A 24,621-nucleotide genomic window follows, 5' to 3' on the forward strand; every position below is an offset into this window, starting at 1 on the left:
TTTCTCTTTTACAGTGGAGGAAAATAGTGTGGTTCATATTTGGAAAGATGGTGCTTAAAAGACACAGGTAGAGAGGGCTATGTGGCATGCACACAGCACAGTTAGAAATTGAGTTTGTGGATTGTTCCAAACAATCATGGTTAAATTCAGTAGGTCACAAAACATAATGAAAAAACATATATGTGGAAAAGAGGAGATGGCAGGTGAGAGTAATTAGAATTCATCATATACATTTATGAAAAGGTTAGAAAATAGATTTGACAGAAAAGTTTAGTTTTAATACACAAAAAAATTAAAATCATTTAATACTTTATGTAAGGAGGAAGGATAAAAGGTAAACTACTAGTGCCTCACATTTGTTGGAAAGTCAAGCTAGAAAGGGCACAAGATCTAAAGGCAGCTTACTCTGTTTTTATGGCTCACGATGGGCCGCTACCCTGTACCCAAGCATTTTTGTAGCCCCACTTTCACCTGTAAACTTGGTACTTTACAAAGTTGTTGCAATACATGAATAGATTAGGTACCCAACATGCTTGCCATTCAATAGCCTTGTTTGTTTCTTCTTAATCCTTTCCTTATTCACAGATGCTTATAGTGAACCAATCTAATTGCATGAGAAAGACATGGAAATATATGCATGTCTTCTAGGGCCCCTATTTCACGATGATTTGTATATATACAGAAACAAATAGGTAGAAGCTAAGTGAAGACAGATGTCATGCACACATATTGGCCACTATCTTATTAGCTAGTTTAAGACTCATCAAAGCAGACTTAGGTATGGACATTATACATTCAAAGGAGGAAGTTATTTTTCATCACAGAAAAAAAAAATTCTACAATCAGTGCCACAGTTGAGTAAAATATAACTATTCAGAGATGTGTTGCATATTTTTAACAATCATGTGTTATCTTCTCCATAAGTAAGTACAGGAATATGAAGACACACATTCAGCACTTAATGGCTAGATGACATCTATTACAGAAGACAACATGACTCAACGTTTTCACTTTTCAAGCATCTTCTCAAATACTAAGGGGAACTTATTGATCAGAGCACCAACACATCTGTTTTCTATCTGAAGGATTAAATTTAATCATTGGCACCAAATGTAGATGGTTTTGAAGCGGCCAGCTTATTCCAATTCAATTGGAATAAATGTCTACCAAGCAACCAAAAACTGAAAGCCTTTATCTACCAGTTGTTTCTTCAAATAAAAAGATTTGATTTAAAAAAAAAAAAAAAGACCATAGAATTTAGCTCTCAACCCTAACTGTGAAAAATTGTCCTTCAGTTAGCCATTAAATGTTGCATGCATAGAAAAAAACACTTCATATGCACTTCTCACTTCATACCAAAAACATTAGTGAGGTATACAGTTAATGATTAAGGCTTAATAACATGAAAGGAAGAACTCATGAGGTCTCTCTTCTGGGAAAGGAGCCATTAAATGCTAACTGCAACTAGGGGAAGAAGAAACATTTTTTTTCCGTTTGGGATATTCATGGGTAAGTTGCCCATGACCCAGTAAATAATTCCATATACCCATGTTGCAATTAATTATAATTAAACTCAAAAGAGCATTGAAAAGTCATGAAAACAGGAGGACCATCTGTTATAAGGAATCTAGGGGAATAGGAAAGGATAAGAGACAGTAATGGGGTAAATATAATTAAATTTACATATGTGTAATATTATCAAATAATATTATAATATGTAATAATAATATAAAATAATATTATAATATAGAATAGTGAATGTAAAATGTAAAAATATACTATAAAAAAATGTTAACATATTTTAACTCTGAAATATTTAAGCTGTGAAAGAAAATTTTAATTTAAAAACAAAGAGTTTGAAAGAAGAGTTAATAAAATTACTGTTCTTTTAGATCATCACAAGGTATCTTGTCAGACTCTTCCGGTCAGAAAAGCACCCAGGGCAGCTAGGGCGCAGGGTCGGCTGACACTCGCCAGCTACCCACAACACCCGCCACAGGATCTTAAGACTTATGGTGAGTGGAACACAGCTTCTGCTCCAATCCAATTGCGCAGGACCTGAGACTGCATTAGTTAGGGAAGCAGAAACCAGCCTGAGTAGGGCCACAGGCTCCAATCTTTAAACAGTGACAACGACAACAACTAACCCCAGAGATTACCAGATGGTGAAAGGTAAACGTAATAATCTTACTAACAGAAACCAAGACCACTCACCATCATCAGAACCCAGCACTCCCACTTCGCCCAGTCCAGGGCACCCCAACACACCGGAAAAGCTAGACACGGATCTAAAAGCATATCTCCTGATGATGGTAGAGGACTTCAAGAAGGACTTTAATAACACACTTAAAGAAATACAAAGGAACACTGGTAAACAGGTAGAAGACATTAAAGAGGAAGCACAAAAATCCCTTAAAGAATTTCAGGAGAGCACTGCTAAAGAGTTACAAATCCTTAAAGAAAAACAGGATAACATAATCAAACAGGTAGAAGTCCTTAATGAAAAACAGGAAAACACATCCAAACAGATGATGGAAATGAACAAAACCATACTAGACCTAAAAAGGGAAGTAGACACAATAAAGAAAACCCAAAATGAGGCAACACTGGAGATAGAAACCCTAGGAAAGAAATCTGGAACCATAGATACCAGCATCAGCAACAGAATACAAGAGATGGAAGAGAGAATCTCAGGTGCAGAAGATTCCATAGAGAACATCAGCACAACAATCAAGGAAAATGTAAAATGCAAAAAGATCCTAACTCAAAACATCCAAGAAATACAGGACACAATGAGAAGACCAAACCTACGGATAATAGGAGTGGATGAGAATGAAGATTTTCAACTCAAAGGACCAGCAAACATCTTCAACAAAATTATAGAAGAAAACTTCCCAAATCTAAAGAAAGAGATGCCCATGAACATACAAGAAGCCTACAGAACTCCAAATAGACTGGACCAGAAAAGAAATACCTCCCGACACATAATAATCAGAACAACAAATGCTCTAAATAAAGATAGAATACTAAAAGCAGTAAGAGAAAAAGGCCAAGTAACATATAAAGGCAAGCCTATCAGAATTACACCAGATTTTTCACCAGAGACTATGAAAGCCAGAAGATCCTGGACGGATGTTATACAGACACTAAAAGAACACAGATTCCAGCCCAGGCTACTATACCCAGCCAAACTCTCAATTAACATAGATGGAGAAACCAAAGTATTCCACGACAAAACCAAATTCACACATTATCTCTCCACGAATCCAGCCCTTCAAAGGATAATAACAGAAAAAAACGAATACAAGGACAGGAACCACGCCCTAGAAACAACAAGAAGGTAATCCCTCAACAAACCTAAAAGAAGACAGCCACAAGAACAGAATGCCAACTTTAACAACAAAAATAACAGGAAACAACAATTACTTTTCCTTAATATCTCTTAATATCAATGGACTCAACTCCCCGATAAAAAGACATAGACTAACAAACTGGCTACACAAACAAGACCCAACATTTTGCTGCTTACAGGAAACTCATCTCAGAGAAAAAGATAGACACTACCTCAGAATGAAAGACTGGAAAACAATTTTCCAAGCAAATGGTATGAAGAAACAAGCAGGAGTAGCCATTCTAATATCTGATCAGATTGACTTCCAACCCAAAGTCATTAAAAAAGACAGGGAGGGACACTTCATACTCATCAAAGTTAAAATCCTCCAAGAGGAACTATCAATCCTGAATATCTATGCTCCAAATACAAAGGCAGTCACATTCATTAAAGAAACTTTAGTAAATCTCAAAGCACACATTGCACCTCATACAATAATAGTGGGAGACTTCAACACACCACTTTCACCAATGGACAGATCATGGAAACAGAAACTAAACAGGGACACAGAGAAACTAAGAGAAATTATGAATCAAATGGATCTGGCAGATATCTACAGAACATTCTATCCTAAAACAAAAGGATATACCTTCTTCTTAGCACCTCATGGTACCTTCTCCAAAATTGACCACATAATTGGTCACAAAACAGGTCTCAACAGATACAAAAATATTGAAATTGTCCCATGCATCCTATCAGATCACCATGGACTAAAGCTGATCTTCAATAACAAAATAAATAATAGAAAGCCAACCTTCACGTGGAAACTGAACAACACTCTTCTCAATGATAACTTGGTCAAGGAAGGAATAAAGAAAGAAATTAAGGACTTTTTAGAGTTCAATGAAAATGAAGCCACAACATACCCAAACTTATGGGACGCAATGAAAGCATTTCTAAGAGGAAAACTCATAGCTCTGAGTGCCTCCAAAAGGAAACTAGAGAGAGCACACATTAGCAGCTTGACAACACACCTAAAAGCACTAGAACAAAAGGAAGCAAATTCACCCAAGAGGAGTAGACGGCAGGAAATAATCAAACTCAGGGGTGAAATCAACCAAGTGGAAACAAGAAAAACTATTCAAAGAATCAACCAATCAAGGAGCTGGTTCTTTGAGAAAATCAACAAGATAGATAAACCCTTAGCCAGACTCACTAGAGGGCACAGGGAAAGCATCCTAATTAACAAAATCAGAAATGAAAAAGGAGACATAACAACAGATCCTGAAGACATCCAAAACACCATCAGATCCTTCTACCAAAGGCTATACTCAACAAAACTGGAGAACCTGGATGAAATGGAGAAGTTCCTACACAGATACCAGGTACCAAAGTTGAATCAAGATCAGGTTAATGATCTAAACAGCCCTATATCCCCCAAAGAAATAGAAGCAGTCATTAATAGTCTCCCAACTAAAAAAAGACCAAGACCAGATGGGTTTAGTGCAGAGTTCTATCAGACCTTCAAAGAAGATTTAAACCCAGTTCTTCACAAACTATTCCACAAAATAGAAACAGAAGGTACTCTACCCAACTCATTCTATGAAGCCACAATTACTCTGATACCTAAACCACAAAAAGACCCAACAAAGATAGAAAACTTCAGACCAATATCCCTTATGAATATTGATGCAAAAATCCTCAATAAAGTTCTTGCTAATCGAATCCAAGAACACATCAAAACAATCATCCATCCTGACCAAGTAGGTTTCATCCCAGGGATGCAGGGATGGTTCAATATACGGAAATCCATCAACGTAATCCAGTATATAAACAAACTCAAAGACAAAAACCACATGGTCATCTCGTTAGATGCGGAAAAAGCATTTGACAAGATCCAACACCCATTCATGATAAAAGTCTTGGAAAGATCAGGAATTCAAGGCCCCTACCTAAACATGATAAAAGCAATCTACAGCAAACCAGTAGCCAACATCAAAGTAAATGGTGAGAAGCTTGAAGCAATCCCTCTAAAATCAGGGACTAGACAAGGCTGTCCACTTTCTCCATACCTATTCAACATTGTACTTGAAGTCCTAGCCAGAGCAATTCGACAACAAAAGGAGATCAAAGGGATACAAATTGGAAAAGATGAAGTCAAAATATCACTTTTTGCAGATGATATGATAGTATATATAAGTGACCCTAAAAATTCCACCAGAGAACTCCTAAGCCTGATAAACAGCTTCGGTGAAGTAGCTGGATATAAAATTAACTCAAACAAATCAATGGCCTTTCTCTACACAAAGAATAAACAGGCTGAGAAAGAAATTAGGGAAACAACACCCTTCTCAATAGTCACAAATAATATAAAATATCTTGGCGTGACTCTAACTAAGGAAGTGAAAGATCTGTATAATAAAAACTTCAAGTCTCTGAAGAAAGAAATTATAGAAGATCTCAGAAGATGGAAAGATCTCCCATGCTCATGGATTGGCAGGATCAACATTGTAAAAATGGCTATCTTGCCAAAAGCAATCTACAGATTCAATGCAATCCCCATCAAAATTCCAAATCAATTCTTCAACGAATTAGAAAGTGCTATCTGCAAATTCATCTGGAATAACAAAAAACCTAGGATAGCAAAAACTCTTCTCAAGGATAAAAGAACCTCTGGTGGAATCACCATCCCGGACCTAAAGCTTTACTACAGAGCAATTGTGATAAAAACTGCATGGTACTGGTATAGTGACAGACAAATAGACAAATGGAATAGAATTGAAGACCCAGAAATGAACCCACACACCTAAGATCACTTGATCTTCGACAAGGGAGCTAAAAACATCCAGTGGAAGAAAGACAGCATTTTCAACAAATGGTGCTGGCACAAGTGGTTGTTAACATGTAGAAGAATGCGAATCGATCCATTCCTATCTCCTTGTACTAAGGTCAAGTCAAAGTGGATCAAGGAACTTCACATAAAACCAGAGACACTGAAACTTATAGAGGAGAAAGTGGGGAAAAGCCTTGAAGATATGGGCACAGGGGAAAAATTCTTGAATAGAACAGTAATGGCTTGTGCTGTAAGATCGAGAATTGACTAGTGGGACCTCATGAAACTGCAAAGCTTCTGCAAGGCTAAAGACACCATCAATAAGACAAAAAAAAACCACCGACAGATTGGGAAAGGATCTTCACCTATCCTAAATCAGATAAGGGACTAATATCCAATATATATAAGGAACTCAAGAAGGTGGACTCCAGAAAGTCAAATAACCCCATTAAAAAATGGGGCTCAGAACTGAACAATGAATTCTCACCTGAGGAATACCGAATGGCAGAGAAGCACCTGAAAAAATGTTCAACATCATTAATCATCAGGGAAATGCAAATCAAAACAACCCTGAGATTCCACCTCACACCAGTCAGAATGGCTAAGATCAAAAATTCAGGTGACAGCAGATGCTGGCGAGGATGTGGAGAAAGAGGAACACTCCTCCATTGTTGGTGGGATTGCAAGCTTGTACAACCACTCTGGAAATCAGTCTGGCGGTTCCTCAGAAAATTGGACATAGTACTACCGGAGGATCCAGCAATACCTCTCCTGGGCATATATCCAGAAGATGTCCCAACCGGTAAAAAGGACACATGCTCCACTATGTTCATAGCAGCCCTATTTATAATAGCCAGAAGCTGGAAAGAACCCAGATGTCCCTCAACAGAGGAATGGATACAGAAATTATGGTACATTTACACAATGGAGTACTACTCAGCTATTAAAAAGAATGAATTTATGAAATTCCTAGCCAAATGGATGGACCTGGAGGGCATCATCTTGAGTGAAGTAACACAATCACAAAAGAACTCACACAATATGTATTCACTGATAAGTGGATATTAGCCCAAAACTTAGGATACCCAAGATATAAGATACAATTTGCTAAAAGCATGAAACTCAAGAAGAATGAAGACCAAAGTGTGGACACTGTGCACCTTCTTAGAATTGGGAACAAAACACCCAGGGAAGGAGTTACAGAGACAAAGTTCGTAGCTGTGATGAAAGGATGGACCATTTAGAGACTGCCCTATCCAGGGATCCATCCCATAATCAGCTTCTAAACGCGGACACCATTGCATAAACTAGCAAGATTTTGCTGAAAGGACCCAAATATAGCTGTCTCTTGTGAGAGGATACCGGGGCCTAGCAAACACAGGAGTGGATGTTCACAGTCAGCTATTGGATGTATCACAGGGCTCCCAATGGAGAAGCTAGAGAAAGTACCCAAGGAGCTAAAGGGATCTGCAACCCTATTGTTGGAACAACATGATGTACTAACCAGAACCCCGGAGCTCTTGTCTCTAGCTGCATATGTATGGAAAGATGGCCTAGTCGGCCATCAATGGAAAGAGAGGCCCATTGGACTTGCAAACTTTATATGCCCCAATATAGGGGAATGCCAGGGCCAAAAGAATGGGAATGGGTGGGTAGGGAAGTGGGGGGCGCTATGGGGGACTTTTGGGATAGCATTGGAAATATAATTGAGGAAAATATGTAATAAAAATATTAAAAATCAAAAAAAAAGATATCTTGTCAGATGTTTTTCCCCAGTGTAGCAAATAAGAATTCTGGTTAGTAATACCACTGAATAATACTGCCTAAATTCATACTGAGATGCTGGGAGTTTTAGCTACAGTTACCTTTTTGACTCCGTAAATTGCCCACAAAAACCAGTGTACAAAGTAAATCAGAAAAAAAATTGTAACATAATTTTTATCTACAGATATTAAAACAAATAAAATTCAAGCTTTTAAATATAGTCTGAATTTATAGATTCTATAAAAATCCAATGTTGAAAGTTGGTAAGCTTATTGGAGCTATTTCTAGGCAAGAATTTGCTTATAGCATCAGAGATTCAAAGGCATTCAGAATAACACATTTACGTTCAGTTTTCAGATTCCTCCTTGTCTTCCTGCATGAAATATTTAAACTAAGAATTTTTGAGCATTTAAGAGTATCTCCCCGGATAGGATATTTAAACTCAGAGGAAATTAATACACAGTATTCTCTGAAACAAAAGCAATGGTACTTATTCTTACATGAGTCTCTACTTGGTACACAAAGTATGTTTGTGCTTTTTATGTGTTCAGTATTCCTGTCTGTTTAGATTATTTTAATGCAGTACATATTATCTTTCTCTTGTGTTTCACAAATATCCACAGAATGGATTTATTCCTTGGTCTTCAATTTGAGTCTATTGATCAAAGAGTCTATTTCTATATCAATGCAATGCAGTTTTAATCACCCCCCCCCCGAGGTTGCATATTTCCTTTCATTCTGATGGCCCTCAGGACTTCTCTCCTGTGTTGCTCCCATACCTGATTCTGTTCCCCCTTTCCCCTCACACTCATCTCTCCCACACATATCCCCCCTTTGCCTGCTGCTTCATGATTGCTTTCTTCTCCCTCCCAAGTGGGACTGTAGTATCCCACTTGGGCCCTTCTGCTTGTTAACCTTCTTGAGTTCAGTGGATTGTATCCTAGGTATTCTGTACATTTTTGCCTAATATTCACTTATTTGTGAGTACATAACATGCTTGTCCTTTTGGGTCTAAGTTACCTCACTCAGAATGATGATTTCTAGTTCCATCCATTTACCTGCAAAATTCATGATGCCCTCATGCTTAATAGGTATGTAGTATTCCACTGTGTAAATGAACCACATTTTTTGTATCCATTCTACATGCTATGAACATCGTGGCACATGTGTGCCTGTGGCACGGAAAGGCATCTTTTGGGTATATTCTCAAGAGTGGTATAGTTGGGTCTTCAGGTACATCTATTTCCAATTTTCTGAGGAACATCCAGACTGATTTCCGGAGTGGTTGTACCAGTTTGCAATTCCACCAGCAATGGAGGAGAGCTCCCCATTCTCCAAATCTTTGCCAACACGTGCTGTCACCTGAGGATTTGATCTTAACCATTCTGATTGGTATAAGGTGAAATCTCAGGGTCATTTTGATTTGCATTTTCCTGATGACTAAGGACTTTGAACATTTCTGTAAGTGCTTCTTTGCCATTTATGGTTCCTCTGTTGTGAATTCTCTGTTTAGCTCTTTACCCCATTTTTTATGGGGTTGCTTGTTTTTCTGGAGGTTAGTTTCTTGAGTTCTTTATATATTTTGGATATTAGCCCTGTGTTGGAAGTAAAGATCTTTTCCCAATCTGTAGTCTGATGCTTTGTCCTATTGACAGTGTCCTTTGTTTTACAGAAGCTCTTCAGTTTCATGAGGTCCCATTTATCAGTTGTTTATCTTATGGCCTGAGCCATTGGTGTTCTGTCCTGGAAATTGTCTCCAGCATCAATTCCTTCACCAGTGTTTTCTACTTTCTATTATACAAGATAGTGTTTCCATATTCATGTTGAGGTCTTTAATCCTCTTGGAATTAAGTTTTGTGCAGGGTGATAAGCATGGCTTAATTTGCCTTCTTCTACATAAATACATCTTCTACATGAATACAGTTAGACCATCACCATTTGTTGAAGATGTGTCTTTTTTTTTTCATAGTATCATTTTGGCTTCTTTGTTAAAAATCAAACCTCCATGGGAATATGTATGGATTTATTCCTTGGTCTTCAATTTGATTCCATTGATCAAAGAGTCTATTTCTATATCAATACCATGCAGTTTTAATCACCATTGCTTTGTAGTACAGCTTGAGATCTAACATGGTGATTCCTCCAGAAGTTCTTTTATTGTTGAAAATAATTTTCACTATCCTGGGTTTTGTGTTTTCTTTCATATAGACTTGAGAATGCTCTTTTAAGGTCTGTAAAGAATTGTGTTGGGATTTTGATGGGAATTGCACTGAATCTGTAGATTGCTTTTGGTCTGACAGCCATTTTCACTATATTAATTTTACCAATCTTTCACTTGCTTGGTTAGGGTTACACCAAGATATTTTATATAATTTGTGGCCATTGTTGTTTCCTTAGTTTCCTTCTCAGCCCATTTATCATCTGTATTAAGGAGAACTACTGATTTCATTGGATATTTTGTATCCAGCCACTTTGCTAAGTGTGCTTATCAGCTGTAGGTGTTTTCTGGTAGAATATCGGGGGTCTCCCATGTATACTATCATATCATCCACAAATAGTGATACTTTGACTTTTCCCATTCCAATTTGTATCTCTTTTGTCTTATTGAGGTAGCTAGAACTTCAAATACTATATTGAATTGGTAGAGTGTAGCCTTATCGTATGCCTGATTTTCGTGGTATTGCTTTAATTTCTCTCCATTTAATTTGATGTTGGCTATTGGATTGCTGTATCGCTTTTATTATGTTTAGGTATGCACCTTGTATTCCCGATCTCTACATGACTTTTAACATGAAGCAATGTTGGATTTTGTCAAAGGCTTTTTCAGCATCTAATGAGATGAGCATGTGATTTTTTCCTTTCACTTTGTTTATATGTATTTTCATATATTGAATTACCCCTGCATCCCTGGGATGAAGTCTACTTTATCATGTTGAATGATAATTTTGATGTCTTCATGGAAAAGGTTTGCTAGAATTTTATTGAACATTTTTGCATCAATGCTCATAAGAAAAATATTTCTGAAATTTTCTTCTTTGTTGAGTCTTTGTGTTGTCTACTTATCTGAATGACTGGTCTCATAGAGTGAATTTGGCAGTGTTTCTTCTGTTTCTATATTGTGGAATAGTTTGAGAAGTTTTGGTATTAGCTCTTCTTTGAAAATCTGGTAGTGTTCTGCACTAAAACCATATGGCCCAGGGCTTTTTTTTTGGAGGGGGGGTTGGGATACTTTAAATGATTGCTTCTATTTCCTTAAGTATTATAGGACTTGTTAGATAGATTTCTGATCTTGATTTAGCTTGGGTAGGTGTTATCTGTCTAGTAAATTATCCATTTCATTTAGATTTTCCAATATTGCGGAGTACAAGTTTTTGAGGCAAGATATTGTGATTTACTGAATTTTCTCAGTTTCTGTTGCTGTGTCTCCCTTCCAGTTCTGATTTTGTTAATTTAGATAATTTCTCTGTGAATTTTAGTTAATTAGGCTAAGAGTTTGTCAACCTTGTTGATTTTCTCAAAGAACCAGCTCTTGGTCTCTGTTTCCAATTGATTGATTTCAGCCATTAGTTTATTTCCTCCTGTCTACTCTTCTTGAGTGTCTTTGCTTCTTTTAGTTCTGGAGCTTGGTAGCATAAAATTTGTGCCCTGAAGTTGGTAGCATAAAATTTCTCCAATTTATCTACGAAGACAGTTCTATGAACTTTCCTCTTAGCACTACTTATGTCCTACAGTTTTGGTATGTTGTGCCTTAATTTTCATTGAATTCTAGAAAGTCTTTAATTTCTCTCTTTATTTCTTCCCTGAACAAGTGATCATTGAGTAGAGTTGTTGAGTTTCCATGACTATGTGGGCTTGTTTCTGCTGGTGTTGAAGATCAGTCTTAAAACACGGTGATCTGATAAGGTGCTTGTTGAGGCTTGCTTTGTGTCCAATTATATGCTCAAATTTGGAGAAGGTTCCGTGAGCTGCTAAAGATAAGATGTGTTCTTTTCATTCTGGGTGAAAGATTTTACAGATATCCATTAGATTTATTTGGTCCATAACATATATTGTTTTCTTACTTTTCTGTTTAGTTTCTGTTTTGATGACCTTGAGAGTCAATGGTGAGAGTGAGGCATTAAAATCTCTCACAACCGTTGTGTGTGGGTCCAGTGTGTGATTTGTGCTTTAGTATTACTTCCTTTATGAATGTGGGTGCCCTTGCATTTGGGGCATAGATATTCAGAATTGAAATATCCTCTTTGTAGTTTTTTTTTTTTCCTTTGAAGAGGATGAAGTGTCCTTCCACATCTCTTTTGATTAATTTTAATGGAAAGTCCATTTTTATTAGATATTAAAATGCCTACTCAAGCTTGTTTCTTGAATCCATTTGCTTGGAAAATCTTTTTCCAGACATTTATTCTGCCATAGTGTCTATCTTTGTTGCTGATGTATGCTTCTTAAATGCAGAAGAATGATAGATACTGTTTACGTAACCAGCCTGTTAGTCTGTGTCTTTTTATTGATGAACTGAGTACATTAATGTTGAGATATATTAATGACCAATGATAGTTAGTTCCTGTTAGTTTGTTGTTTGATGTGTTACTCTGTGTGTGTGTGTGTGTGTGTGTGTGTGTGTGTGTGTGTGTTTCTCTTCTTTTGGTTTTGCTGTGAGTTGCTTAATTTCTTTTGTTTTTTGGGGTTGTAGTTCTCCTTGTGTTGGAGTTTTCCTTTTAGTATCCTCTGTAGGGCTGGATTAGTAGAAAGACATTGTTTAAATTTGGTTTGGGGGTGGAATATCTTGCTTTTTTATCTATGATGTTTGAACATTTTGCTGAGTATAGTAGTCTGGGCTAACATCAGTGGTATCTTAGAGTCTTCAAGACATCTGCCCATAATCTTCAGGTGTGATTCTGATAAGTCTGCCTTTGTATGTTACTTGACTTTTTCCTTGCAGCTTTTTTGTTTTGTTTTGTTTTGTTTTGTTTTTGTTTGTTTGTTTGTTTGTTTTTTGAGACAGAGTTTCTCTGTATAGCCTTGGCTGTCCTGGAACTCACTTTGTAGACCAGGCTGGCCTCGAACTCAGAAATCTGCCTGCCTCTGCCTCCCAAGTGCTGGGATTAAAGGTGTGTGCCACCATGCCCAGCTTCTCTTGCAGATTATGATATTCTTTATTTCTTCCATCCATTTAATGTTTTTAATTATTATGGGAGACTTTTATTTTCTGGTTCAATCTGTTTGGTGTTCTGTATGTATGTTTATAGCCATCTCCTTTTTTTTTTTTTTTTTTTTTTTTAGGTTAGAAAGTTTTCTGTTGTGATCTCGTTGATATTTTCTGGGCCTTTGAACTTGGAATCCTTTACCTTTTATATTCATGTTATTCTTAGGTTTGGTGTTTTCATAGTATCCCAAATTTCCTAGATGTTTTGTGTTAGAAATTTTGGATTTTGCATTTTCCTTACAGACATATTATTTTCTTCTATTGTGTTTTCTACACCTGAGATTCTCTTTTCCATCTCTTATTCTCCTGGTGATGATTGTATCTGTGGTTCATGTTCTTTTTTCCTAGGTTTTCCATCTCCAGGGTTGCCTCCATTTGTGTTTTCTTTATTGCTTCTATTTCCCTTTTTAGGACTTGAACAGTTTTATTCATTTCCTTCACCTGTTTGCATTTTCTTGTATTTCTTTAAGGAATTAACTCATTTACCCTTTAATCCTCTATCATCTTCATGAGAATCAAGGTCACACCTTCAGGTGTGTTTGGATATCCAGGATTTGCTGTTGTAGGAGATCTCGGTTCTGATGATGCCATATTGCAGTGGCTTCTGCTGATTATGTTCTTGCACTAATCTTTACCCATCTTGTTATCTCTGGTTTTGGCTAGACTGGCGGTCCCTGGTAGTAGCAGGCCTCTAGGACTGATTGTCCCTGGAGGCAGCAGGCTTTCCAAAAGTCAAGAAGAGCTGTGGACTAGGGCATGAAATGCAGACCTTTGATTACAGTTAGAGGTATGGACCAGAAAAAAATAAAATAAATGGCACTTTGAAAAGACAGGGCAGACCTTACCATGTGGGGCTTGCTGTGACCTGTGTAGGCAGGGAATTGTGGTGTGAGTGTCTCACCTAGGAGGGAGCACTTCCCCCCAAGAGGTTGGTCCATGTCTATATTTTATACATTATTTTAATCAGACCTAGAATTCCTCCGAAAATATTTTGGACTAAAATTTTAAACTAAATCTAACATACATAGTCATAGCTATAAATAATTTCATATTCATTACTAAATTAACATTTCATGAATTTGGTATAATAGCCCATCTACCTCTACTTTCAAGTTTTATAAGTGCATACCTTTGAAGACAAAATTAAGATTTTAGACTTAGTTAGACTGTTTTCTTTTCCCCTCTTTTAGTGAATTTGACTCTGACTTATGAGATCCTGATATTATTTTCAAATTTGGCTAAAAATGTACCCTGTAATTATAAGATATTGATGAATCAAGAAAAGAAGTGCAACTTTGAGGCTAGAGAAGTGGTTCAGCAATAAGATCATTTGCTGCCATTTCAGAGGACCCAGGAGTCATTCCCAGTAGCCATGAAGCAGCTTCCAACTACCAATCTGTAACTTCAGTCCTAGAAGCTCTCAAGCTTTCTTCTTGCCTTCACAGGCAGAGACAACCATATGCTGCATGGACATCCGTGCAAGCAAAACTTCCATAGACAGAGAGTTGTCTAAAAAGAGAGAAATTAACTTTAAATAACCTGAATTTTAGTTCCTACTGACTATTTATGTGAGACTTTTTGTGTTATTTAGATCTCATTTATTTCCATTTCCTTAGTTGCATACATTATAAAAGCCAGTTCCTAACGAGAGTATAAGTGTTTAAATATATACGAACATCCTTATGAATTTTTAAGTTCTATAAATAATGTCAGGAGTAAACATGATATGGAATGCTGTTAACTTCACTGAAAATTTCTCTCCACTACTGACTGAAGAATTCAATGTGTCTCATCTGCTAAGAAGTTATCAGGAAGCCTGTTTCATAGGTTAGGAGTCATCTTTCAAGTTTGACTGGTGCCTTTGAAGAATATGATTCTAAGAAAATACCTGGCTGATACTTGATACTGAGTGGTGATGATATTTTCAGCTAGTTGTTAAAGGCTGATATTCTATTCAATAACCATATGATAAATTTCCATTACTCTTCTCACTCACTTTCAATTGTAACAGAGGCACTAGGGGTATGTGTGCATATATGTGCATACAAATCCTATTCTCCAATTTCTTTTTCTTTCAATCATTTTCACAAACCTTTTGTTAAAGGCTTATTTTGTCTTCTAAGCCTAACAGCCAATTTTAGTTGCTAGGATACTAATGATTAAGAAGTGAGAACAGCAAACATTCCTTTTTTTCTTCATGCTTATCTAATTATCATACTAGATACGTTGATGCAAAGTTGGCATGAATTTATTTTAGCCAAGAAGAAACAAATGGAATGCAGAATGATCAGTTGTCTCAATTGAGCCCATGCTAGAAGTTGAGATGTTGTAATATGAGAAACTTGTTCTGATTTTCTGCCCAACTTCCAGTAGGTTTCAATAAAGTGATACGTAGAGATAGTTATATTGCTAGGACTATTTCAATCCTGATGTTTAGACATTCTTATACATATGTACATACATGTATCTTAGTAGAAACACTTATCTTTGAAGCAGTAAAAATGGATTATAGTTCTGAAATAAAGTTCCCTGTAAAAAATTTTAATCTTAAATCCATACCTTCACGAAAGATTTTTAACACACAACCATATGACGACGAGCGTACTCCCACTTTTCCTGTTTACTGATGAGCTGATTTTTTTTTAATTTTTAATATTTTTTATTACATATTTTCCTCAATTACATTTCCAATGCTATCCCAAAAGTCCCCCATAGCGCCCCCCACTTCCCTACCCACCCATTCCCATTCTTTTGGCCCTGGCATTCCCCTATATTGGGGCATATAAAGTTTGCAAGTCCAATGGGCCTCTCTTTCCAGTGATGGCCGAATAGGCCATCTTTCGATACATATGCAGCTAGAGACAAGAGCTCCGGGGTACTGGTTAGTTCATAATGTTGTTCCAACTATAGGGTTGCAGAACCCTTTAGCTCCTTGGGTACTTTCTCTAGCTTCTCGATTGGGAGCCCTGTGATACATCCAATAGCTGACTGTGAGCATCCACTCCTGTGTTTGCTAGGCCCCTGCATAGTCTCACAAGAGACAGCTATCTTTGGGTCCTTTCAGCAAAATCTTGCTAGTGTATGCAATGGTGTCCGCGTTTAGAAGCTGATTATGGGATGGATCCCTGGATACGGCAGTCTCTAGATGGTCCATTCTTTCATCACAGCTCCAAGCTTTGTCTCTGTAGCTCCTTCCATGGGCGTTTTGTTCCCAATTCTAAGAAGGGGCACAGTGTCCACATTTTGGTCTTCATTCTTCTTGAGTTTCATGCGTTTACCAAATTGTATCTTATATCTTGGCTATCCTAAGTTTTGGGCTAATATCCACTTATCAGTGAATACATATTGTGTGAGTTCCTTTGTGATTGTGTTACCTCATTCAAGATGATGCCCTCCAGGTCCATCCATTTGGCTAGGAATTTCATAAATTCATTCTTTTTAATAGCTGAGTAGTACTCCATTGTGTAGATGTACCATAATTTCTGTATCCATTCCTCTGTTGAGGGACATCTGGGTTCTTTCCAGCTTCTGGCTATTATAAATAGGGCTGCTATGAACATAGTGGAGCATGTGTCCTTCTTACCGGATGAAACATCATCTGGATATATGCCCAGGAGAGGTATTGATTTTTGGTGAGAAAGGTGGTAATTGTCAATGACTCTGAAAAGTTATTTGTTGTGTGTTGTACTGACAATAAATAAGAGAAGAGGACATTGACTATTTTCAGTGTTAACCTTTGTATTTGCAGAAAATATAAATGTTTAAATGTATAAATTAAAACAAATTTTAATATTCTGCTTCTTCAGATACTATATTGCCCTGATATTTTGACTAGATTTATAAATGACTGAACTACCAAAGTGAAAATACATTTTCTAAGTATTTTTGGCAGCATATTGGTGTCTAAATCTCAGTGATAATGTGAGGAAACTACACAAAATAAGATCTTGATAATTTAATCAAGCCACAATTAAGGAAACGTTAGCTTTGGCAAGAATTATATTAGTACCTCACATGACTCAGACATTAATAACATGGTACATTACCATGGTGGCCTGACTATTCAGGTACTTACTCTGAGTAGTCTTTGGGGCAAATTTATATTACCATTGCTTAACACTAGTTTTCTTGTTTGTGACATTTGGTTAGGAGGCAGACATTAGTAGTGGAAAGAAGAAGGAGAATGCACAAGAAGTGTCTAGAGTTGATGATAAAAGGAGTGAAGAGAGGCAACACAATTTTTGCACAAATCACCTCTAGATAGAACTATGCAACATTTTAGAAAATATGTCTAAGGTTGTAGGAATTAAACATCAGTTTCCTCCTGAAATAATTAAGACAGAGTGGAGTGTAGAGTTGATGTTACAGTCCGAATATCATTTTCTTGATATGTAGCCCAATTGCCTTAAGACAGCAAAATTTGTGTATTATTCACAATATATTTGCAGAAATGCTAACTATATAACTATGATTTGGCTGTAGTAAAAGATTATACAGAGGGAAATGTTTCATGTAGTGAGTCTGGCTAAGAAATTATTTTATATTTGTGATCTAGTTAGCAATAATAAGAAGTCAAAACTATAACAAAATATCTATTTGTGAGACATTGTTTCATATAAAACATTTTTGCATATTTTATTTTATCTTTAATAATTAAAATCACTTTATTTTAACTAACACACTAATAAAAATTCCATGCATATACCTGTTCAGTCCCAAGCTCTACAAATCTCAGTTAACTTCTATATTATGAAGCAATTTTTTCTCAAGTGACATTCATTATAAGCACACATTATTTATGCTAGGTCAGCAATTTTACACTCAATATATATTTTCAAATATTATCTATTCAGAAATATCTGCTGAATATGTTTTTAGATGATATTTAAGGTTTCGTTACTTTATTGATTTTTTAATTCTAGTGCTTGTCATTAGATATTTCATTTTCTTCCTCCTTATATGAGTTCCTTTTAGTAGCTCTCTCACCTTACCCATGTGGAACTTTTTAGCTATATGGTGATAAGAATTCCATTGAATTATACACTTATTTTTGTTTTCTCTAATCTACTTTTAAACCTATCCAAATGGTTCTTTTTTTCTGAAATTTCCATATGGTAGTTTTGAGATGTTAAGTTTTGATTATTGAATTGCAGAAAAAACATTTTCAAAATTGCATTTTCTATGCAGTGGTTCTACTGTCCACAATCTTTTTCTTCTACTTTCTCTATAACCAATTTGTTTTTGATTGTTTCATTTGACTCTGTTCTTAAAAATCTTAAGTGGATACTTTTGGTTTTTGGTTTTTTTTTTACAGTTTCACACATAGACACACACATACATATTGGTGGCATTCATACATCACTATTGTCATTTGTCCCCTTCTTTTCCCTATACTTCCCAACTAGCTTTCTCTATGGCTATGCCACTGAAGAACACGGCAGAGCCTTATATAAAGATCTTTCTTCATTCTCTTCTGTGATATTTTCTGAGCCCTTATTAAAAATATGATAATATGGAATATATGTGGTAATATGGAATACACACCACACACAGACAGACACGGACACACACACACAGACACACACAGACACAGACACAGACACACACACACACACACACACACACACACACACACGAGTACTCATTTAGATATGAGCACTCAACAATGAATAATTTCCTGAGACAGTCTCTGAGCATGTTGGTGGACTTGGGTACTTTTATTCAACCCAGTGCAAGAATTAATTCAGAAACCTTTCTTCTAGAAAGGACTGTTTCTTGCATTTGTTGAACTCTCCATGAGTCTTATTTAGTCTCCTGTGGTTCCTATGCAATGGGGACATTCAGACTCAATGCATGTTTCATCCTGCTAGAACCTAGCAGTAGGATCATTAGCAAACCACTCATTGGAACCATTGCACTGTTGGAGGAAAAAAATCTTTCTTTTTGTGATAATGAGAATAATTTTTAATACCTCTTGAAAAATGTATACTGCATGGGAAGATTCTATAGGGGCTCTAATTAAACAATAGTGGAAATGCTTTATCAATATTCTTCTAATTTGGGAAACAGAAACCACATTAACTGTATTTATGTATTTATCCTTATATTTTACCAGAATGTTTGTTAGACTCTCCAGATCATCTGGGACACTCATGTGCTATGCCTTCCACTTGATATATAATTATTCTTTGTCTTTTAAAAATATTGAGAGTCCCTGGCCATAAATTTCTAAAACATGAAAATAAATTGCACCTCATATTTTAAAGGTTATGTTGCTTTCTCATGGTAGAAAATTGTCATGCTTGAATAATTATTCATCATTACATGAAAAATAAAATAATTTACAATTCTCTGATTGCCCAGAAAATATTGCTATTTAAAAATTTTAAATGTTAATTTTTATATTCAACCAATATATTTTCTTTTAGTATACATATTTGATAACATGCTTTCATTCATGAATTATATTTTAAATTATTTAATAAATCTGAAAGATCAAATAATATTTATAAATGGAGTAAAGATAATCTGACAAAATTAATGTCCTTGTATAATAACCATTCTAATATTTTTACAAATCATTTTAAGATACTTAATTTATAGAAACACATAGAAAATTTCCATTCAGTACATATATCAGGAATTAGTACTTCATTACATTTTTTATACAACATTATGTTCTAGACTATATAGATAACATTTTAATAATAGCTTCTAAGTTTATCAATGTGCAAGTTATTCCTACCTATTATTTGGTTCTTTCCATCCATCCATTCTCATATATATTAAACTTTTAGCATTAATTCTATTATGGAAGGTTTATTATGTGTGCTTTAAAGGATAATAGAAAAAAAATGCAGCCTGTAATTCAGAATTGTCAACCTAGTGATTTGGAAGCAGAATTTAACATGCTAGTAGCTTATGTAGAATCCATTAGGAGTATACAGAGAAATGGTCAATACCTCCTAGGGTTAGAATGGGCAAACTTCATTAAAGAATATGAGCTGAGTTATGTATATGAGCTGAAAGATATGTATCTGATGTATTCTTAAGACTATCGTAAGATGCAAGAAGTAGTTTATGATAGTTGAATGTTAGATAGTCCAGTAGATTTGGTGAACAGTGTTTTTGGAGTGTTTAATTATTGGTAACAATGGCAAAACTAAATTAAAGTTAATCCAATTACTGAAACACTTAAACTCATAAAAAATGTGTTCAATTAAGTTCATCTTTTTGTGATATGTAATCCTTACATTATTAGACATAACTACATCACATGCCTTCCTTCTATAATGATGAGATTAGATATTTATTTCAGTAAACACAAGTATGTCTTAATTAAAATGTCTTCTGAGAAAATAGAATGTCACATTTTTAAATAGAATTTCAAGTTGCTATGGTAACTAATAAACTGCCTCTATTGATTCAAAATAACATAAAAAGCATCATTAAAGATGATAAATCATCACCAGCATACCCTGGTTATTAGTTACTCATCTTACATTTAATTATATTAATAATTACAAGATTGTATATTGTGAGACAAACTGCAGAAAGAGAAGAGGAAAGGAGACAAAATGGAAATATCTATACAAAGCTTGATGTTTAATCCTTGTTTTGCAGCAGAGTTTCTATTTCATAATTATGTAATCTGTTAAATTTAAGTCATCTAAACACAATATATAGTAGTGTTTCCTTGTTTCTGTGAGACTGTGTAAGACACTGAAACTTTAGTGTAGCTCAGCGATAGAAACAGAATAAAATGTCTGAGAAGCTTTAGGAGAGAAATAAGCATTCTTGTAGAGTTATCCGGGGGCAGAACTTTTGTCACTGGGAACAAAATATTAAATTGGCAAATATAATTAAAATATTTTAATTAATACATAAAAGAATGCTAGAGGCTTTCTAATAGCTTTTGAAATCAAATACAGTAAAGTTGAACAACATATAATCATGTTTGTACTTATGTAATGATCCATATTCCCAACAACATCAAACAAAGGGAAGTTTTCTGTAGCCAGGCAGATCTTCTTGTGGAAGAAGAAACAACATTCCACACACAAACCTTCAACTCAGATTAGTCCTGCCTACAAGATGCATAGTGATAAAGATAGAGCAGAGACTGAGAGAATGGCCAACCAATGATGGAAGGACTTGAGACCCATCCCTTGAAAGAGAGCCAATTACTGATCCTATTGGTGATACTCTATTATCCTTACAAACAGGAGCCTACAATAACTGTCTTCTGAGAGGTTTCATCCATCAGCATATGGAAACAGATGTAGAGACACATAGACAAATATCAGACTGAGCTCAGGGAGTCTTGTGGAAGAGTTGGGGATAGAAATGTTCAAAGTTCTTAGTCACCAGGGAAATGCAAATCAAAATAACCCTTACACCAGTCAGATTGGCAAAGATCAAAAACTCAGGTGACATCCGATGCTGATGAGAATGTGGAGAAAGAGAAATATTCCTCCATTGTTGGCAGGATTGCAAGCTGGTACTACCACTCTGAAAATCAGTCAGGTGGTTCCTCACAAAATTGGAGATAGTACTACCTGAGGACCCAGCTATACAACTCCTGGACATATCTCCAAAACATGCTCCAACATATAACAAGAATACCTGTGCCACTATGTTCATAGTAGCTTTATTAGTAATAACCAGAAAATGGAAACAAGCCAGATGTTCCTCAACAGAGGAATGTATAAAGAAATTTACACACTGGAGTACATGTGTACATTTAAACAATGTATTAAAAACAATGACTTCATGAAATTCTTAGGCAAATGGATGGATCTGGAGGTAACCCAATAACAAAAGAACATACATGATATGCACTCATTGATAAGTGGATATTAGCCCAGAAACTTAGAATACCCAAGATACAGTTTGCAAAATCCATGAAACTCAAGAAGAAATAAGACCAAAGTGTGGATGCTTCAGTCCTTCTTAGAAGGGGAAACAAAATACTCACAGGAGAGAATACAGAGACAGAGTGTGGAGCAGAGACTAAAGGAAAGGCCATCTAGAGACTGCCCACTTGGGGATCCCTTCCATATTCAGTCACCAAACTCAGATACTATTGTTTATGCCAAAAAGTGCTTGCAGACAGGAGCGTTATATGGCTATCTTCTAAGAGGCTCTGTCAGAGCCTGACAAATACAGAAGCAAATGCTCGCAGCCAACCATTGCCTGAGCAAGGAGTTCCCAATGGAGGAGTTAGAGAAAGGGCTGAAGGAGCTAAACAGGTTTTCAACCCCACAGGAAGAACAACAATATCAACCAACCAGACTCCTCCCTCAGAGTTCCCAGGGACAAAACCACCAACCAAAAAGTAAGCATAGAGGGACTTATGGTTCCATCAACATATGTAGCAGAGGATGGTCTTGTTGGGCATCAATGGGAGGAGAGGACCTTGGTCCTATGAACGCTTAATTCCCCAGTGTAGGAAAATGTGAGGGCAGGGAGGCAGAAGTGTGCTGGTGAGTGAAGGAGCACTCTCATAGAAGCAGGGTGAGACGGGAGGGGATAAGGGATTTCCAGAGGTGGGGTCAGGACCAGGAAAGGGAAAAACATTTGAAATGGAAATAAAATATCAAAAAATAAAAATAAAAAAATAAATGCAAATAAGGTACACTATAGAAAAAAAGGAAAGAAAGAAACAAGCTGGAAGGGTCAAAGACACAAGAAGACCAATAGAGTCAACTAACTTGGGCCCATGGGTCTTCACAGATACTGAACCAGGAAGCAAAAAGCATGCACTGGCTGGACCTAAGAGTCCTGAATATTTGTAGCAGACATGCAGCTTAGTCTTCATGTGGGCCCCCTAACAATTGGAGCAGGGGCTGTCTCTGAGTCTGTTGCTTACGCTTGGATTCCTTTTCTATAGCTGGACTGCCTTGTCTGCCCTCAGTGGGAGAGGATATTCTTAGTACTGAGAAGATTTGATATGTCAGGGTAGGTTGTTAGCTGGGTGTGAGGGGAGGATCATTTTCTCTGAGGAGAAGGAGATGTGGGGATACAGAGAAGGGGATGTGAGGGTGGGACTGGAAGGAGAGAAATGAGTGGGTTGTCATCAGGATGTAAAGTGAACATATAAGTAAGATTTAAAAAATATGTCAGGCCTAGAATATTATCCTGGCTAGCAAAGGTCCCCAAAAGACCCATTCCTCCCTAAGGTCCTGTGGAGAAGTTGATGGGTTTAGAAGAAGAGGGTGTTGTTCTCTCTATGTGTGTGCATTGAAAAATAGCCCACGCACCAAGGCATGCCAATTAAACTCAACAGGGCAAGAGAAAGAGGGAAAGGCATGAAACTAGGAGAGACCTTGTTGGAAAGATTTTCAGTAGGAGACAGAAAGGGTTGTGAAATTTTGACAGGGAGTAAAACCAACTAAAATACTTTATATAAATACATGAATGTTAATACATGTTAAAAATGGTAGAAACAGAAAAAAAAATAAGTCAGAAACTTGTCGTCAAAGAGAGCTTAAAATTTTAAGAAGAGAGACATTGCGGGATCCTCCGGTAGTACTATGTCCAATTTTCTGAGGAGCCACCAGACTGATTTCCAGAGTGATTGTACAATCTTGAAATCCCACCAACAATGGAGGAGTGTTCCTTTTTCTCCACATCTTCGCATCTGCTGTCACCTGAATTTTTGATCTTAGCCATTCTGACTGGTGTGAGGTGGAACCTCAGGGTTGTTTTGATTTGCATTTCCCTGATGATTAAGGATGCTGAACATTTCTTTCAGGTGTTTCTCAGCCATTCCGTATTCCTCAGGTGAGAATTCTTTGTTTAGCTCTGAGCCCCATTTTTAATGGGGTTATTTGATTTTCTGGAGTCCACTTTCTTGAGTTCTTTATATTTATTGGATATTAGTCCCAAATCTGATTTAGGATAGGTAAAGATCCTTTTCCAATCTGTTGGTGGCCTTTTTGTCTTATTGACTGTGTCTTTTGCCTTACAGAAGCTTTGCAATTTTATGAGGTCCCATTTGGGGATACATCCCATAATCAGCCTCCAAATGCTGACACCATTGCATACACTCGCAAGATTTTGCTGAAAGGACCCAGATATAGCTGTCTCTTGTGAGGCTATGCCGGGGCCTAGCAAACACAGAAGTGGATGCTCACAGTCAGCTATTGGATGGATAACAGGGCCCCCAATGGAGGAGCTAGAGAAAGTACCCAAGGAGCTAAAGGGGTCTGCAAACCTATAGGTGGAACAACAGTATGAACTAACCAGTATTCCCCAGAGCTCGTGTCTCTAGCTGCATATGTATCAGAAGATGGCCTAGTTGGCCATCATTGGAAAGAGAGGCCCATTTGTCTTGCCATCTTTATATACCTCAGTACAGGGGAACGCCAGGGCCAAGAAGTGGGAGTGGGTGGGTAGGGGAGTGGGGAGGGGTACGGGGGACTTTTGGGATAGCATTGGAAATGTAAATGAAGATAATACCTAATAAATAAATAAATAAATAAATAAATA

The sequence above is a fragment of the Mus caroli genome, unplaced genomic scaffold, assembly GCF_978045245.1.
Source record: "Mus caroli unplaced genomic scaffold, Mus_caroli_1 scaffold_9, whole genome shotgun sequence".
NCBI lineage: Eukaryota > Metazoa > Chordata > Mammalia > Rodentia > Muridae > Mus > Mus caroli.